The sequence below is a fragment of the Eretmochelys imbricata genome, chromosome 1, assembly GCF_965152235.1.
Source record: "Eretmochelys imbricata isolate rEreImb1 chromosome 1, rEreImb1.hap1, whole genome shotgun sequence".
Classification (NCBI taxonomy): Eukaryota; Metazoa; Chordata; order Testudines; family Cheloniidae; genus Eretmochelys; species Eretmochelys imbricata.
In genome coordinates, this window is record NC_135572.1 from 134,206,257 (window position 1) to 134,226,206 (window position 19,950).

Below are 19,950 nucleotides of genomic sequence, written 5' to 3' on the forward strand. Positions count from 1 at the left end.
TGTTTTATTGATTGCATTTCCATTATAGGCTAGTCAGACAAAGCTTTAAAACTCTGTGGGAATTTGTTATATAAAATAAGGTAGTTAATTTACTTCAAGATGTAACATTGAGAACACAGATACACGGAGATCCTGATGTACGCAGCCCTGACCTCCAATCACTGTACAATATGGGTTCAGTTGCCTTGTACCTATCCAGTCTAACTAAGCTCAGAACTTAGTCAGGGTTTCTCCCCCCCCCCCCAATTCTATATATCGCACTATATTGTATGTAACAGTGAAATGTGGACAGATGGCTAAAGACAGGTAGTATTAAGAAGAACACATGAAATATTAGTGATGAGAAGGGTCGGGGTACACAGGCAGCTAGTCGATCTGGAAAGGGATATGTAGGAAGAAAAGTTTGGGAACCTCTGCCCTAAAGTGCTTGAACTCTAGAGGGCAAGGTATTTTAGGCATAAGCAAGACTTCCCAGTGTTAACCCTAAGGGATGAGGTTGCTAATTAGAAAAGCTTCTATTACATTTTGGAACTTAAGACTGTAACTCATTGTGTAGATTTACCTGCTTTAATCTTGTAAATAGCCCTTATTTCCTTTTCTTAGTTAATAAATCTTTAGATAGTTTATTACAGGATTGGCTATAAGCATTGTCTTTGATGGTGAGATCTAAGTTGCAATTGCCCTGACATAAGTGACTGGTCCTTTGGGACTGGATGTAACCTGAACATCGTTGTATTTTTTGGTGTAAGGGACCATCTACAACAAAGGCAAGCTTGCCTAGGTGACAAGAGAGATCAGAGTACTTTAGGGGACTGTCCATGACTCCTTGGTTAGGCTGTTACAGTACCTGAGAAATTTACACTCGATACTTGGTTGGTGAAATCTAAGTATAGAACTCACAGCCAGTTTTGAGTTTGTGCCCTGCTTCTTAATAGTCTGCCCTGAGGTTGGTACTCATACCTGCAGGATAGTTTGACGTATGTATCCAGTGATGAGCTGCCAAAATCTTAACAACCAGTTCCCTCCTCACCCCACTAGGGGGTCATGGCCCACCCCTGCCCCCCGGGACTCCTGCCCCATCCAACCCCCTGCGTTCCTTGATGCCCCCCCGGAACCTCTGCCCCATCTACCCTCCTCCCCTGTCCCCTGACTGCCCCCAGAACCAGGCAGGAGGGTCTTGTGGGCCACCAAAGTGGGTGCCCACCCCGCCCCTAATAGCCAGAGAGACCTGCCGGGGGGCGAGGTGGGGAGTCCCGGAGATGCTTACCTGGGGCAGCTCCCAGGAAGCATCCGGTAGGGGGGCTGCTCCCCCCACTGATCACATCAAAAGTGGTGCCTTAGGCACCAACTCTGTGGGTGCTCCGGGGCTAGAGCACCCACAGGGAAAATTTGGTGGGTGCTCAGCAGCTCCCCGCCCCGCGCCCGGCCCCAGCTCACCTCCGCCTCTGCCTTGTCCCCTGAATGTGTCGCCCCGCTCTGCTGTGAATGTGTCGCCCCGCTCAGCTTCGCACTCAGGCCCAGGGAGGCAGAGGTGAGCTGAGGCGGGGAGCGGTTCCCCTGCGCCTGCGCCCCCCTGCCCCCCCGCGTGCCACAGCAGGTAACGACAGCCCTCCTCACCCCCCCACCCCCACCCCAGCTCACCTCCGCTTCGCCTCTCTGGGCCTGAGTGCAAAGACGCCGCTTGCTTCTCAGCCCTCCCAGGTTTCCTGCGCGAACAACTGATTCATGGGAAACCTGGGGGTGGGGGAGGAGGTGGGGAGGTGAGGGTGGAGAAGCAGAGCAGGGCGGCGTGTTCAGGGGAGGAGGCGGAGGCAGACCGGAGGTGAGCTGGGGCCGGGCCGGGCCAGGCGCGGGGCAGGGTGGGGAGCTGCCAGTGGGTGCTCTGCACCCACCAAATTTTCCTCGTGGGTGCTCCAGCCCTGTATGTGCGCCTTAGGTGCCACTTTTGGCCAGTTGTTAAGTTTAGAAGCCCTTTTGGAACCGGTTTTCTGGACAACCGGTTCTAAAAGGGCTTCAAAATTTAACAAACCAGTTCTAAAAGGGCTTCTAAATTTAACAACCAGCTCCAGCTCACCACTTTATGTATCTGATCCAAGATATTTTACATGGAAAACATAGCTTTGAAAATAATATTTTAAAAGTTGATAATACCCATAATGAGAGATATTTAATGTGACCATTTAATTGGGAATAACTAAAACAAATTAGGTCTAAGTCAATCTTCCATCTCTACACCAAATTTATAGTTCCTTTATGTGGGATATGGCAAGAGTATGGCAAGAGACCACCCTGGCTTAACCAGGAGATCTTCAATGATCTAAAAATAAAAAAGCATCCTAGAAAAAGTGGAAAGTAGGTCAAATTACAAAGGATGAATATAAACAAATAACACAAGTATGTAGGGACACTATTAGAAAGGCCAAGGCACAACATGAGATCAAACTAGCTAGAGACATAAAGGATAACAAGAAAACATTCTACAAATACATTAGAAGCAAGAGGAAGACCAAGGACAGGGTAGGACCATTACTCAATGAAGGGGGAAAAAACAATAACAGAAAATGTGGAAATGGCAGAGGTGCTTAATGACTTCTTTGTTTCAGTTTTCACCAAGAAGGTTGGTGGTGACTAGACGTCTAACATAGTGAACACCAGTGAAAATGAGGTAGGATCAGAAGAGGCTAAAATAGGGAAAGAACAAGATGAAAATTACTTAGACAAGTTAGATGTCTTCAAGTCACCAGGGCCTGATGAAATGCATCCTGGAATACTCAGGGAGCTGACTGAGGAGATATCTGAGCCATTAGCAATTATCTTTGAAAAGTCATGGAAGACGGGAGAGATTCCAGAAGACTGGAAAAGGGAAAAGATAGTGCAAATCTATAAAAAGGGATATAAGGACAACCTAGGGAATTACAGACCAGTCAGTTTAACTTCTGTACCCGGAAAGATAACAGAGCAAATAATTAAGCAATCAATTTGTAAACATCTAGAGGATAATAAGGTGATAAGTAACAGTCAGCATGGATTTGTCAAGAACAAATCATGTCAAACCAACCTGATAGCTTTCTTTGACAGAGTAACGAGCCTTGTGGATGGGGGGGAAGTGGTAGACATGGTATATCTTGACTTTAGTAAAGCTTTTGATACTGTCTCACACGACCTTCTCATAAAAAAACCTAGGGAAATGCAGCCTAGATGGAGCTACTATAAGTTGGGTGCAAAACTGGTTGGAAAACTGTTCCCAGAGAGTAGTTAGCAGTGGTTTACAGTCATGCTGGAAGGAGATAATGAATGGGGTCCCACAGGGATCAGTTCTGGGTCTGGTTCTGTTCAATATCTTCAACAATGATTTAGATAATGGCATAGAAAGTACATTTCAAAGTTTGCAAACAATACCAAGCTGGGAGAGGTTGCAAGTGCTTTGGAGGATAGGACTAAAATTCAAAGTGATCTGGACAAACTGGAGAAATGGTCTGAAGTAAATAGGTTGAAATTCAATAAGGACAAATGCAAAGTACTCCATTTAGGAGGGAACAATCAGTTGCACGCATACAAAATGGTAAATGACGGCCTAGGAAGCAGTACTGCGGAAAGGGATCTGGGGATCATAAGGGACCACAAGCTAAATATGAATCAACAGTGTAACGCTGTTGCAAAAAAAAGTGAAGAAATAATTCTTCCACTCTACACTTCTGCACTGATTAGGCCTCAACTGGACTAGTGTGTCCAGTTCTGGGCGTTCCATTTCAGGAAAGATGTGAACAAATTGGAGAGAGTTCAGAGAAGAGCAACAGAAATAATTAAAGGTCTAGAAAACCTGACCTATGAGGGAAGATTGAAAAAACTGGGTTTGTTTAGTCTAGAAAAGAGAAGACTGAGAGGGGACATGATAACAGTTTTCAAGTAAGTAAAAGATTGTTACAAGGAGGAGGGAGAAAAATTGTTTTTCTTAAATTCTGAGGCTATGACAAGAAGCAATGGGTTTAAATTGTAGGGAGGTTTAGATTGTACATTAGGAAAAACATCCAGTCAGGGTGGTCAAGCACTGAAATAAATTGCCTAGAAGGTTGTGGAATCTCCAACATTGGAGATTTTTAAGAGCAGGTTAGACAAACACCTGTCAGGAATGTTCTGGATAATACTTAGTCCTGCCATGAATGCAAGGGACTGAACTAGATGACCTCTCAAGGTCCCTTCCAGTCCTATGATTCTATGATATTTCAATCTTACAAGAAAGGCATTGGTGGGGCTAACTTGGCCTCACTTGAATTTAAATGTGCTTAAGTTTTTATAGAAACTACATCTCCCTATGGCTGGAATATTATTTTTCTAACCTGACTTTTTAGGGGCTGTATGTATGTGCATTTGGATGAGATGCCTCTGATTTACTCTGTAACACTTCATTGGCTGAAAAAAAATAATGGAAATTTAAATATACGTATTAAAATTATGAAAACTTTGAAATATGAAGCAAACTGTAAGCCAGATATCATTTACAGAACTCTGGAGTAATACCTAAGAGGACAAATAATTTCAGATTTGCACCAGTATAACTAAGACCAGAATTTGCCTCACCCTGCTTTGTAATTTTTGGTTAACATATTTGTGAAGCTCCAGTCTTAAATAAGCTCCTGAAGCTTTCCCATATTATGCCAGGAATGAAGTGAAAACAGTCTGAGGAAAATTCCCCCTTGTGGAGAGGTCAGTTAGGCCCACATGCTACTTAAACCTTATGGAGTTAAAGTTTGCACCAAGTTTATTAGCATTCAGCACTGAATTCCCAAACATGAGTAAGATAGATAAAGTAACAACCACAAGAATAGAAAGTGTTTTGTAGATCTGACTTTTCACTTTATCTAGCAGGCCTTTTTTTCAAATCCATTAGTAGTTTGAGGCAAACAGCTCAGCAATAGCAGACAAGTATCTGTTAGGGTTGCCAACTTTCTAATCAAACAAAACTAAACATCCTAGCTCCGCCCCTTCCCTGAGGCCCCACCCATTCCCCAAGGTGCCGCCCCCCTGCTCACTACATTCCCCCTTCCTCCATGGCTCGCTCTTCCCCACCTGCACTCACTTTCAGTGGGCTGGGGCAGGGGGTTGGGGTGCGGGAGGGACTGAGGTCTCTAACAAGGGGTGCGGGTTCTGGGGTGGGGCCAGAAATGAGGGGTTCAGGGTGCAGAAGGTGGCTCCAGGCTGGGGCAGGGGGTTGGGGTGCAGGAAGGAGCTCCAGGCTGGGGGGGTGGGGCCAAGGGATTTGAAGTGTGGGAGGGGGCTGCAGGTTGAGGCAGGGTGTTGGGGTGTGGGGAAAGGGATGTGGGCTCTGGACTGGGGGTGCAGGCTCTGGCATGGGGATGAGGGATTTGGGGTACAGGAGGGGGCTCTGGGCTAGGGAGTGGGACAGAGGGATTCAGAGTGTGGGAGGGGGTTTCAGGTTGAGGCAGGGGGTTGGGGTGCAAGAGGGGGTGAGGGCTCTGGCTCGGGGACGGGCTCTGGGGTGGTGCCGTGGATGGGCCTCAGGGTGTGGGAGGAGGCTCTGGGCTGGGGCAGGGGGTTGAGGCTCAGAGTTGGAGCACAGATTTATCTCGGGCAGCTCCTGGTCAGCAGCGCAGTGGGGCTAAGGCAGGCTTCCTGCCTGTCGTGGCTCCGCACTGCACCCTGGAAGCAGCCAATGGGAGTGCAGAGCCAGTGCTCGGGGCAGGAGCAGCGCATGGAACCCCAGGCCCCCGGCCTAGGAGCCGGACCTGCTGGCCACTTCCAGGGCACAGCATGGAGACAGGACAGGTAGGAACTAGCCCTGCAGCACCATCGACCGGACTTTTAACGTCCCAGTTGGCAGTGCTGACCGGAGCTGCCAGGGTCCCTTTTTGACCGGGCTTTCCGAAAACTGGACATCTGGCAACCCTAATATCTGTGCACGACGAACATATTATAGTAAAGGATATGAGAGTTTGTACTTGACAGACAGTTGTTTTACAAAGAATATAACAGCATATTTTTCTTTCTTCCATCCTGTATTTATATATGGATGGTTTGTTTATATTTCTGAAAGCCTTAGAGGCCAGAATAACAAAACAGGGCCTAACTGAAAGGATTATTATTATTTGAGGATTATTTGATTTGTAAGCAATAGGATTGTGCAACCATCCCCTCTAGGAAGGCATCACTTTTGTTTACTAGTCTAGGAAGAGATTTTGGAGCTTTCCCAAGAATCTTACCTTAGGATGAGTCTGCATTAAGGAGAGGTTTGTCCTGCGTGGCTAGAAGTGAGCCCCTAGGCCACCAGGAAGCTGTTTGCTGCTTCTCTTATTGGATGCACCTGATAGAGGAGGGAATGTAAACATTCATGAGAGTTTGGTAGGGGGTGCTCAGAGATCCAGATAGGGAAAACTGCACTGAGAAAACACAATTAGAGAACTTAAATAGGGGAAGTTCTGCCTGGAGATAGAGTTAACAGAAAAGTCCTGGACAGAGAGCTTTCTTCAGTGTACTAGGTTTGTAGGAGGTATGTATGCATTGTCAGTGTGTACTTTTTCTCACAATCTGTATGTATAGGCTCAGAAAACCTGATTAATTTCTTTATCATGGTTTTGTATGATCATGATCTTTTCCCCTGTTGATGATATTAAAAGTTCTGTTTATATGTTAAGTTCTGTTTTGGGTAAAAGTTAATAGGGAAGTTTGGGCTGAGAAGCTGCCAAAAAACCCAATACCAGCAGACTCAGAACAACCCCCAAAGCCACCAGGGTTAGCATAAGATTAATTGATACACAGTCAATTTTATGACAAAAAGAAGCATCTAACTTCAGGGAAGATGCTCTCTGGATTTATTCTTTTCAAATGCAAAGTTAGGAATAAACTATGGTGACCAACTTCTCACCTTTTCAGTAGTCTCTACATTTTTGACTTCTAGGAATGTTAAGAAAATTCCAGGAAACTGGAGAATCAGCTCCAAAAAATGCACTAGCTCCATATTTCCCCTCCCGACTCATCCCTCTCCTGATATAGAGTCAACCAAACTTTCCAAACAATGATTTTCTAAAATCTTTCTCTAGCTCCTCCAGCAAAAACTGAACTAGTTTGGCCTGATTTTCCCCCCAGCACCCTTGTGCTGATTGAAATGATGTGTCTCATTTCATTCATTCAACCGTAACAACATTTGTTCTATTTGCAGGCCAAGCTGAAGCTTTCCTCCTGCAGATGGCATCAGATGAAGGCTCATGATGCCATGTGGCATCTGTGAAGCTGAGAAAGTATGCCTGTAGCTCTTTGAATGAAACTGTACAGGAAGATTAATACTAAAGTGCTCAGCACATTTCCCTCTCCTTCCCTCTATCCTCTGTAACCGTGCTGAATTTGTGCACTGAGCCCTTCTAAACAGCAATTTTTTAGTGTGTGGGTATGTAAAAATAAATAACTAAACAAATAGTGGAATACCTACTTTGTCTAATCATGTAAAATGTTTATTTTTTAATATTTTCTGAATGTCCATTGTCTGTTGAAGGGAGTAGAGAGCACCATGAATGAACTTCATGTAGGGAATGCACAAAGGAATAGATCCACAAAGGGACTTAAATGTCACACTGCTCAGCATTGCAAAGCCTGAATTTTAGGTGCCCTGGCAACCAGGGGAATCCACAGCCCCCGGTTAGGTGCCCAGGCTCCCTGTACGATACATAGGTTTAGTTAGATGCCTAACCAAAAAATTCATTGATGGCAGCATGTTGAGAGGGGAAGTGCCCTAAAGCAGCCAGCAGGAAATGCTGAGGAGAGGGATGTGGACCCTGGCCCCTCAAAGATAAAGTAGTTAGATATGTAACTCCCTGGTGCCTATGTTTGGAAGTCACAGCTGTGAATTCTCACCTGGAGCTGAACACCTAAGCTAGATCAACCCAGGTGACAGAAAGAAACAAAGAAAGAAAGAGCACTTAGCTGGGATGGGGCGTGTGTGCTATTTTCAAATCCCTACTCTGCTTGATTTGGGTCAGGGACTTAAACTCAGGTTTCCCACCTTGCAGAAAAGTGACCTCAGTCCCCCCAGGCTGTTGGGTATATTGGGATGGGTCTCTCAGTCTGTCCAAGCTGTCCCACTTTGAATAAACAGTTATATATTTACGGTGCAAGAGAGAAAGACTTTATAGTGCAGTGGTAAGCACACTCATGTGGGATGTGTGGGATGTATGTAGTGTAGTTGTAGCTGTGTCAGTCCCAGGATATTAGAGATACAAGGTATGTGAGGTAATATCTTTTATTGAACCAACTTCTGTTGGTGAGAGAGGCAAGCTTTTGTCTTTTATCATTTTCCCCTGTGAGTTCATTCAAGAGTGTAGTGGTTGTCTGGTTTCACTCAATTGTTATTGAGGAATTTAGGGCACTGAATGAGATTCACAACATGTTGTGATAGGCATGCATAGGATTCATGGATCTTGAACAGCGTGTTTTGTGGGTTGATGATCATTGTAGCAGTGGAGGTATGTCACAGGTTTTGCCTTTTTTGTTCTTACACGGTCTGGTGTGAATTGGTGTGAATTGAATTGAATTGGTGTGTGCTGGTCTGTGGGAACATGCTACTGATAATGAGCTTGGAGAGTTGGGGAAGGCCAGAAGTCTGGAGTTCAGGAAAGATTTTTCAGGATGGAGTCCTCCATCGAGTATGGGCTGTAGTTGTTTCATGATAGGTCATATGGGTTCCAGTGTGGGGTGGTAATTGACACTTAGAGGTATGTGGTTGTGGGGGGGAGGTTATTTCAGTACTGAAGCAGGTTCTCCCAGGGTTTGTGGACAGCCCACTCCATGATGTGATCTACTTCTCTGATAGAGTGTCCTTGTTTGGTGAAGGTGGTTGTAAGTGTGGTAAGGTGTGTATCCCAGACTTTCTCCTCGAAGCACATTCTGTGGTATCTGACTGCCTGGCTGTAGATAAACAGATTTCTTGCTGTGTTTGGGGTGGTTACTGCATCTCTGAAGGTAGGTGTGGTGATCCATGGGTTTCTTGTATAGGAGTGTCTGTAGGATTCCATTGTTGGAGCCAATTGTGCTGTCCAGGAAGTTGATGCTAGTGTGGGAGTGTTCCAGAGAGAGTTGAATGGACTGGTGATTGTTGTTCTTGTGGTGGCAGTCTATGAGGGAGTTTAAGTCATCTTTCCAGAGGATGAAAATATTATCGATGTATCTCAGGCATATCATTGTTTTTTTGGTGCATTCATCCAGAAATTCTTTTTCAAGGTGTCCCATGAAGAGGTTGGCATATTGGGGAACCATCCTAGTACCCATGGTTGTTCCCGTGGTTTGGACAAAGTGTTTGTTGTTGAATGTAAAATTGTTATGGGTGAGGATGAAATGGATAAGTTTGGCAATGTGTTTGTGGTGGATATCTGCAGATTGTTCAGTTTCTTGCAAATATTTGAGGCAGGCAGCTATGCCATCATTGTGAGGATGTTGGTGTATAGGGCAGTGACATGCATGGTTGCAAGGATGGTGTTCTGAGGGAGCTTGTTAATGTTGCAAAGTTTGTGGAGGAAATCATTTGTATCCCAGAGGAAACTGGCCCTTTGTGTGGTGAGTGGTTTGAGGATGGTTCCTATGAGTCCCAATATTCCTTCAGTAAAAGTGCTGTGGCCAGATATAATGGATCTGCCTGGGTTCCCTTGTTTGTATGTCTTGGAAAACATATAGAAGACTGTTGCCGTGGGTTTGTGGAGGATGAGTTTGTAGACTCTCTCAGAGCTGTCTGGGGAAGGATTTGATTATATCATTAAGTTTCTGGGTAAATTGTGATGGGGGGTCTTTGAGTTCTTTATAGGAGATGGGGTCAGAATTTTTGGTTGGCCTCATTAATGTAGTCAGCACAGTTGAGGTCTACAGTGGCACTCCCTTTGTCTGCTGGTTTGATCACTCTCTGGTAGTTAGACTTCAGGGACTGTATACTATCCTCTCAGTGGTGGATGTGGGAGAAGCAGTTTCAATGAATAGGTGTTTATATAAAGTGGTACAGTTCCAGTAGGAGAGATGAAGGAACAGCCACTAGCCCAGTGGTTAATTCTCCCTGTACTCTTTAGGGGAAGCCTGGGTGCCTAACGTGGGACTGAGGATGCCACTTGGCAGTAAGGTACCTAGAATTTAGGCATTACAACACATGGTGTTGCAATGCCTAAGTCCCTTTATGGCTGTAGCCCATAGTCACTAAGGCCCAGATCCTCAAAGATATTTAGGCACATTTGAAAATCACATTATGCATCTATCTATATCTTTAGGTACCTAAATACCTTTGATATCTGGCCCTAAATCTGCTTCAATTTAACTGAAGGCAGAATTTGGCCCAACAGTTATAAAGTTAGAACCAACCAATAAAATGGTCAGTCTTCAGCCTAACTTCTAAAACACTGGGCTAAATTTGATTGTTTATATAAGTTGCACACTGGAGGGAAAACAGAAACCAAATTTAAGAGCCAGAGCATCAAGTCTGAGAGGTTTGGAATGCATGGGTTGTGCACAAGAAGTGAGGAAGGCATAGCAGAGTATTCTCACCGGGCTTGTCCACACGGAGGAGTTGCCTGCGTTAAACTTAAATCATTTTAAAAACCAATTTAAGTTAAACTGGTGCAACCCCCTGTGTGGACATACTTTTCTCAGTTTAGATTCAAGCTAAACTAATATGAGCCAAGTTTAAATCAGTTTAAGAGTGTCTAAACACAAAGCTGCACTGGTCTAACTACATAGATTTATAAATCATACCTTTAAACAAACACATGCAATTGTGTATGTTGATCAGGCCTCACTCAGAGAATACTCCAGAAGAAAGTCCCACTGAAGTCAATCAGTAGCAGTGCAATAAGGACTAAAGGGAACTATAAGGTAAAGCAATGCTTTCCCCTCCAAATAATACTTTAACTTACTCCTATACCAAGGTGCACACATTGCCCAATATCCCTGGTAACACGTGCACAGCCTCACATAGGCCTCCATTTGCAGCCAAGCAGAAGAGCGTGTCCACTGTAAATATGTGTTCAGACTCCTGCAATACTCTAGTACATGCTCTTCTGGTCTCATGTTTGATGTTTTTGCAGTTCTAATGGCCAAGTACATGCAAATTTGGAAGATGGTAAATAATTGATAGTGACATGATTCTGTTGAAGGAAAAAATGTGAACTGAAAAAGACAAGTGAGTGGCAGAAATAACACCCACATTCCTGGTGGAAGGTACTGAACAGATTCCATGGAATGTGAACCAAAAGTAGAATACAAACTGTCGGACCTAATTAACGAAACCTCCAAACTGTCCATGCTTAATGTCAAAATATTATGAGACATTCAGCAGGAGACCGCTGTTAGACACTCAAAGATACAGTTACTGACCTCAGCAGGAAAGGTTAAAAGGAACCACAGATCTGAACAACATCAGAGTGCATATGATAATGAAAGCCATGTGACACAATCAACACTTCAAGAGGACTTAAATATAGTGAAAGATGTAAAAGACCCAGGCTTGAGCCCTGAGGTACACCAACATTTATAAAGCATAAGAATGTGAAAAGCTTGATTTTCACATGACTCAGAAAAGAATTATTAGAAAGATAAGACTCCACTCTACTGCACTCCAAACCATGGAAGTTTAAGATGATAAATGTTGAACTGGTGTCAAATGGCTGATTGTGTCAAAAACAGCTGTTTAATTAAATAAAACAGCCATAAATCCATTCCAGTTTTGCTGCAAAGTGTCACAAAGCACTTTTAGCATTGCTGTCTCAGTACCACAACCAGCATAAAAACCCAGCACCATCATATCATTTGGCTAAATAAAGTGTTCAGTTTGAGATAACATATGTTAAAGCATGCTTATAAAGAAAAAGTGATTAAGGTTTATAGGATGGATCATGATGGACAATAAAGACCAAATCCTAATCCCACTGGGAGTTTTACCAGAGATATAGGACCAGAATCTGATCTTCATTTACATTAGTGTAAATCCAGAGTGACTCATAGAAATAATAAATATAGAAACTCTACACATGCTGTCCTTGGTTCAAACAGCTAATTTTTTTTAAAAAAGCATCCAGCTACTTAGTAAACCTGCCAATTTCTAACCATGAATTCCCCAGGCTTTAGGGGGCCTACTGTCCTAAAGCAAAACATATTTATGTGTTGCCAGGCATTACATAAGACAGGCTGTGCTTCTGGTTTGCAATCTGTTGTAGGTGATTGATAGAAGGATTTTAAGTATGTTTAATTAAATTTCAAGGTAGATACAGCATGACAAACTCTGTGTTATCATTTGGCATCTTTTACTCTTAAAAAATGTCAACAACCTTTTTTGCTGGACAGTAAGTTATTATAGTGTCCAACTCTATTAAAACGTTCTGAACATTTTAAAGGATCTCTAGGGATTTTAAAGCTACATTGATTTACATAGTCTAAAGAATGTTCTGTAGGGAACAATCATGCATTGGTAGAGGGAGATGGTCTGGTTGGACTGGTCTTTTCTAACTTCTAAAGTTAAATGACAATTTGTCAGATACTGTTATATTTCCTGAGAATATCCAGTTGTTAAAAGGTATAAAACTACTAAAAGAACCCACCACAAAAATGTATTTAATTTTAATATATTGGCAAGGAAACAGACATCTCTGTAAAATCCCCAAAAGAAGAAAACGTTAGAGCACAGAATCCTTAGATCAGGGGTTGGCAAACTTTTTGTCCCAAGGGCCACATCTGGGTATAGAAATTGTATGGTGGGCCATGAATGCAACCAAAATTGGGGTTGAGGTGCAGGAGGGGGAGAGGGCTCTGGCTGGGGGGTGAGGGCTCTGGGATGGGGCCAGAAATGAGGTCAGGGTGCAGGAGGGGGCTCCGGGATGGGGGGGGTGAGGGATCCGGCTGAGGGTGCGGGTTATGGGGTGGGGCTGGGGATGAGCGGTTTGAGGTGTAGGAGGGTGCTCTGCATTGGGACCAAGGGGTTTGGAGAGTGGGAGGGGGATCAGAGCTGGGGCAGGGGGTTGGGGCATGGGGGGGTGTGGCTCAAGGGTGCAGGCTCTGGGCAGCGCTTACCTCAAGCGGCTCCCGAATGCAGTGGCAAGTCCCACCTCCGGCTCCAACGCAGAGACGCGGCCAGGCAGCTCTGCTGCGCACTACCCTTTCTGCAGGTGCCACCCCTGCAGCTCCCATTGGCCACAGTACCCGGCCAATGGGAGCTGCAAGGGCAGTGCTTGGAGCAGGGGCAGTGTGCAGCAAAGCTGCCTGGCCACACCTCCGCGTGGGAGCTGGAGGGGGGCCATGCCACTGCTTCCGGGAGCCGTGAGGAGCAGCCCCCGACCCTGCTCCCCCACTGGAATGCTGGAGTGGGACAAGCCCCAGACTCTGCTCCCCAGTGGGAGCTCAAGGGCCAGATTAAAATGGCTGGCAGGATCTGGCCCGCAGGCCGTAGTTTGCCCTGCCTTAGATATATTACTAAAACTAACTCCCATCCAAAATGTAACAGTTGGTAAATCTGTGTCTGACCTGTCCATACATCTTTTGCAGCTGAACTTTGTAGATGAGTGTTCAAACACATTTATGTGATTGTCCATCTGTTTCTGGCATCTCTTGTTAATTAACAGTTCCTTCCCAAATCTACCATCAGGAATCATAGCAGCAAGTGTTTTCCCGAACCCTGGCTTATATTTATAAAGGTAACATATTATAATTTTATCCAGCAATGGTTCTTCAGAGAAGGTCTTACTGCCTTCCAAAAAGGTCATATAGATTAAATGTAAAGTGAAATTATTATTATATATTTCAGCAGTATGTATAAGTCCCGAACCTAGACTGGAACATCATTGGGCTAAGTGCTGTACAAACACATAGTGAGAGACAGTCCCTGTCCTAAAATCTTACAATCTGATCACCTTTAAAAAAAATTCAAATATCCTAATTATTAGACCAACTTCTCATTTTGCAATTTTTGTTCTTTTTAGTAATCTTTATCTTACTTGTTGCCTTCTTGCTGCGAAAGTGTAAGGACAACAGCAATTCAGTATTTGAGTTGGTCAATACTTTTATTTCCCTGCATAATTTAATGAAAATTATTTCATTTGTTGAAAATTTGCTTCAGTGCTTTTTTTCCTTCAGAAAAAAAATGGACAGACAAAAAACCCCACCAAAGTTGGTTGGTTTTGGCTGAAATTTTTTAGGTTTTTGTTGCCATTTGGTTTTCAGTTTTTCAACTAACCCCTGAATTTATTTTTTTTACATACACAAATATAAACTTCCAGGGGTTTCCATTCTCCATGAACATTTCTGTTTCATCAAAAAACAAAATAAAATAAAAACAAAAACAAACTAAAAACCCAATCCAGCTTTGCCAAATATACATTTCAGCTATTCACATATCAGCCAACTAGTGAGGGTTCCCTACTGCCCAAATTCTGTTTACAGTCATCTGTATGTGTACATTAAGCCAGACTGGCACATTAAATTGCAATAGCCATATTAGATTGGAGTCAGAAATAAGCCCATTTGCTGTAGGTTCCAAATTCATGTTTTTTTGAAGCCTTCCTGTGTAGAAAAATAGCATGTACTAAATGTACATCAGATATTCCCCCAACATATCTACAACATCTGTTTAGTTCATTTAATATTTCCAGATATATATTTTATATATACATATAAAATATTCAAAATAATTTCCAGGCACAAAATTAAACATTTATAGCATGTTGCAATGCTACACAGTCTATCAAGTGTGTTTCAAATATAGCTACAATATTATTTTAACATGTTCCTAATGTATTATGCATATAGAGACAGATGAATCTCTATGCAAGAATAAGCAACATAGAGGACTGGGAAAAAAAAAATCAGTGGATTATCTTGGAGCAGTTTTTCTGTGAAATATGTGAGCTATGCAGACTATACCATGATGTACTGTGAAGGTTTGGGGATGACCTGCATAAGGCTTCAGCAAAGTACTTAAGCATATGCATAGTTTTAAGCATGTGAATATTCCTATTGAAGCTAATGAACTTACTCATATGCTTTGTTAGGCACATGCACCAGTTGTTTGCTGAATCAAGGCCTAACTTATTTATGGGTTTCCCATTTGTGAGATTTGAAGTCATTCCAAACAACTGCAGATAAAAAAAGTCACACCACACTCTCATGAATTCCTCCACCCATCTGTGTGTGTCTCCCCGTCTATGTCTACACAGTGAGCTAGGGCTGTGATTGCCCTGTTTGCATACACCTACTTGATCTAGCTCCTACTGAGCTAGCACAAGTATAAAAGGCAGTGTAGCTCCAGTAGCATGATTAGCAACAGCAAAGGCAAGACTTCACCATCCGGTATAGGTATCCACCAGTTTCAGGTGGGTACATAGTCGCCACAGCCACGCCTCTACAGCCATTACCCATGCTGCTGCGGCTACACTGCTATTTACACTCATGCTAGTGCTCATCGAGCTAGCTTCAGTATGTGTATGCGAGCAGGGAAATCACGCCCCTAGCTCGTAGTATAGACAGAAACATGAGAGAAAGATAAACAGTGGATATAACTATCTCTCCACACACACACCATTCGGAGAGAAGCTACTTGAATAGATGGTCTCTTGCCTAAACTGCCTAGCACGAGATCCTAACCTCAACAGTAATAATACAAACAATAAATTTGAATACAATTTAACTAGCGAAAGTTTTGACTGCAGTAGGTACAAAAGATTAACTACCTTTGGCAGTCAAAATAGGCTCCTTGGGTACAGTTAGTTCAGCTGGACTATGTTTACTAAAATGAAATGGATAAAAAAAAAAGTAATTTCTGAGTGTCGCATGGGGTTTCAGTGGCATGACTTCCATTAAAGTCAATGTGAAATGCCAGCCAGCAGCTGGTGCAAAAGTTTTAAAATTTTACTCTATAAACTGTTAAAAGACTAAAACAGCAATTCAAGTGCTCTTGGAGGGAGTTTTCCAATAGCTGACAAAGTACACATTGTTGAAAGAACAATGAGTGACTTGTCAGCGGCAAGAGTGCTTTTAGTATGTTAGCTGAATTCCACTCTTTGACAATTGAGAACAGAGAATTGCTGAAAACACCAAAGCACCAGAAACCTCTGCTGTTCATAATAGTTATTGAGGCCTTTGAAAACATGTTATAGCTAAAGGTAGGAAGGGAGAAAAAAGTATTTACCTCCTGTATTCCCTTTACTATTTTCTCAGTACTACCCTTTTCATTGTATTTTCAGCTACACTTCCAGCCCAGCTCCCCTAAATTTTATCTTCTTCCCTGTTCCAAGTCCTATCTTATTTCTTACTTCATCCTTTCCTGTCTTCCTCCTGCTACCAAGTGGACTAGACAGATACCATCCTGACTTTTGGCAGGATACTCAGGTTTTTGGTACTTTCATTACACTCTGACCCATCATCTTCAGCTTTCTGGCCAGCTGACCCACTTTAAATCCTCACTAAGGGCCACTCTTCCTGCTGCAGCTAGAAGATAGGCAAGAAAGCTGCTAAGATTGCTCTCTGCCTGATTGCTCAGTGCCTGGAAGCTCTGAGTGTCCTGGAGACGCAGGAACAAGAAGTTAGGTTATTCTCCTCCCTCTTTGGATTAGTTCAGCGGAGGGAGAAAAAGTGGGGGCTCAGGACTTCAGGGCGTGGACAACCCCAGACAGTTATGGCAGTGACACAGAGGACACAGGGACTTCTGTGGGGAGATGTAAAGGATGAGTGAGATGTTTCTGCTCACAACTCTATGGGAGGAATAGAGAGGGAGTAAAGAGAAGACGGAGAAGGAGTGTCCAATAATGCTGACCTTCCCCTGTCACCAATGCCTGTTCATTAAGGCCTTTACACTTCTTGTCTTTTCACTTCTACTCCAACCTCCTCCCTGATCATTACCGCAGGAGCTGCGTTACTCTGCTGGGAGCATACTAATGCTAGAGGAGAGATAAGTACCTCAGAACTATACCGACACTAGGAAAAAAATCCCAGTTTCAATACAATTAGTACTTGGACATTTCCAGTGTACTGGAACATGTGGTCACCCCACCAGAGTCCCCATTCTGGTGAAAGCACCTCTAGAAGTGAGTGGGTCATTCCGTATCCCACCATGCTGCCAATTTGGAGGGTGGATTTCCTAGCAATAATTTATTCACTATGAACTGGACTGACACCACCGACTACTGTGTCAGTGGCCACAAAGAGCCATGAAAAGGTAGCACATTTTTGCCATTAGCTAGATTTATACTTGAGTTGAAGAAGAAGAAGAAGAAAGACGACGACGACGTACCCCATAGGAAATCTCCTAATCCAACCAGATCAGGATAGCTTTGTTATTTTTTTAAACCCAGGCCATTCTCACTAGATGAATATAAAACAGTTTAAAAGTCAGTTCATACAGCCTTACCCTTCCTGGGAATGTCTTTTTAAAGTGGCAGGATGGTTTAAAAATCAGGGAATGCTTAACAAGCTTTGGAATTTAATGAGTAATTTTCATCCACTCAGCAAGCACAGTAGATAAAATGATAAAAACAAATTATAGTCTGCTTGAAAAGAGTCTAGAAGCTTTAAAGGACAGCAGCCTTCTTAAATTGAACAAACAAACACAGTCACTCCCATATGGTCAAAGCCCCGTGTATTCTGCAGGAGGCTGGTCTAATATTGGGCATCCAGGCTCACTGGAGTTCCAGCACTCTGTGGCAACCTGGAAATTCTGTGGCAACTTCAGGTACATAAAAAAATGGAGGATTTTATTTGTTAAATATTAAAATGATTAAGCCAAATCAGTATGGGACCACCTGGTAGTATTTACACTGAAGTTGTATTAAGTTCATTTCATGTTGCCAGAAGACCAGCTCATGGCCCATTCTCTCCCATACAGAAGTAGAGTAAACATCAGCACCGCAATGCAGGGACAAATCAACAGCCCATCTAGCCCCGTATCCTGTCTTCAACAGTGGCCAATACCAGGCTTCAGGGGGAGTATACAGAACAGGGTAGTTGGTGTGATCTACCCCGTCTTCCCCTCCTGATTTCTGGTAGTGAGAGGTTTAGGGTCACCCTGAGGATGGGATTGCATCCCTGATCATCTTGACTGATAGCCCTTGATGGATCTATCTTACATGAGTGTATCTAGTTCTCTTTTGAACCCAGTTATACGTTTGGTCATCAAGCCCTGGCAAGGAGTTCCACCGATTAATTGTGCATTTTGTGAAAAAGCATTTCCTGTTCTTTGTATGAAACATATTGCCTGTTAATTTCAATCGGCTGCTCCATGGCTTTTGTATTGTGGCAAAGGGAAAATAACACTTCTCTGTTCACTTTCTTCACACCATGCACAATTTTATAAACCTTTACCATATCCCTCTCCCCATTGTTGTCTCTTTTCTAAGCTGAACAGTCCTGGTCTTTTAGTTTTTCCTCAAATCAAAGAAAGGGGATATGGTAGTCCCTTGTGCTGCAGCAGATAATGTCAGTAGCTCCATGATGGGGACAGCAGCCTCCCTGGGTCCATCCCATCTCTCCTTTGCACATGGGGATGAGTGGAACCTTGGCTTTTCCCCTCCAAAGCACTGGCATACTGGGGACTTACGCTGTGCCAGGTATAAGGTTGGCTCCAACAACAGCCTGGGGAAAACAGTAGACAGACTGGGACTCAGTGTGCTGCCAGCAGAGTAACGCTATAGGAGAGCGGGTAAGTGAGCCAGAACTACACAGAAAAAGACAAAAATCCCTTTTTCAATGCAGTTAGAACGTGAACAGAACAATTCCAGTGAACTGGAACATTCAGTCACCCTATCCAAGTTCTCATTCTCGTGAAAGTACCAATAGGAAACCACCCCATGCTGCTCTTGGGGCAGTGCAACAATATGGCATCCCATTCACAGAGTTCATGGAAAAGCAATGACTCAACCCAAACTTTCAGTGTCTGGCAGAATTTTGTAATGAAAATGCAGAACTGCATTGTAGAAGTTATCAGAAGGGGGAACCTAAGATTTTGGTAGAGGATAGTAATCATTATGTTTCAGAGTTAATCTTCCATTCAGATGAATAGGGGCAGTTCACCGCTCTCAGACCTATTGTTCCAGGCTCTCTGCATACCCAGGCAGAGAATGCTGCATTAGTTTACATTTTGTTGACATTTAAGACATTTGCTTCTCAAATGTAATGGCTAGCAATGTCATTTTTTCCAAGAAAGCATAAATGCTGGAGCATAACGCTCTAACAAGGGGTATATAGTGTGGCAACTGCAGAATTCAGGAGGCCTAGAATACAATTTGTTTGTAGAAAGGATATGTATGCATATAGAAATTCAAGAATACTATCCCATCAATAATTTGTAGAGGCCATTTAAACTTGGTATCAGAAGACTGCACTACTAAACTAGTAAACATGAGACCACAAAGAACTCTTATCCTACTTCACAGAAAGATAAACCCAATATGACAAGAACTCACTGAGGCAGAACACATTCAACCGGACGGGTTGGCATTGACCACCTCACTGCCCTGACATAATTCAGCCCCATTACACACAATGAAGCCTTAGAAGCCCTGAGAAGTACTTAGCTACCCCTGCAAAAGAAGCCTGCACTCTTCCTGGCTGGTGAAAGTCAGAGAAAAGCTGCTGTCTGCTTTCATCAACACCCTCTTCGTAGGTGCCAAACTGCTAATCTCCCTGGGGGAAAAAGTGTAATAGTTGCAAAACCTACACCCTCTTTGACCACTTCCCTATGTCCATTCTCCCATTCCTGGACAAAATCACAGAGGGCAGTAACAACTGATAGCATGTGACACCTGCCAGCATTCTTCACAATGGGGCTTCTGGCTGGGGTATCACAGCCATAGAGGTACTGGCTGGGGTAGCCAGCCATAGAGGTACTGAAAGATGATTTCCACATGACAATGAATACAGGCCACATCTCCAGGCTCCTACTACGTGACCTTTCAGAACGGTTGACCACAGGTGGTGTTGGCCCACTTACAT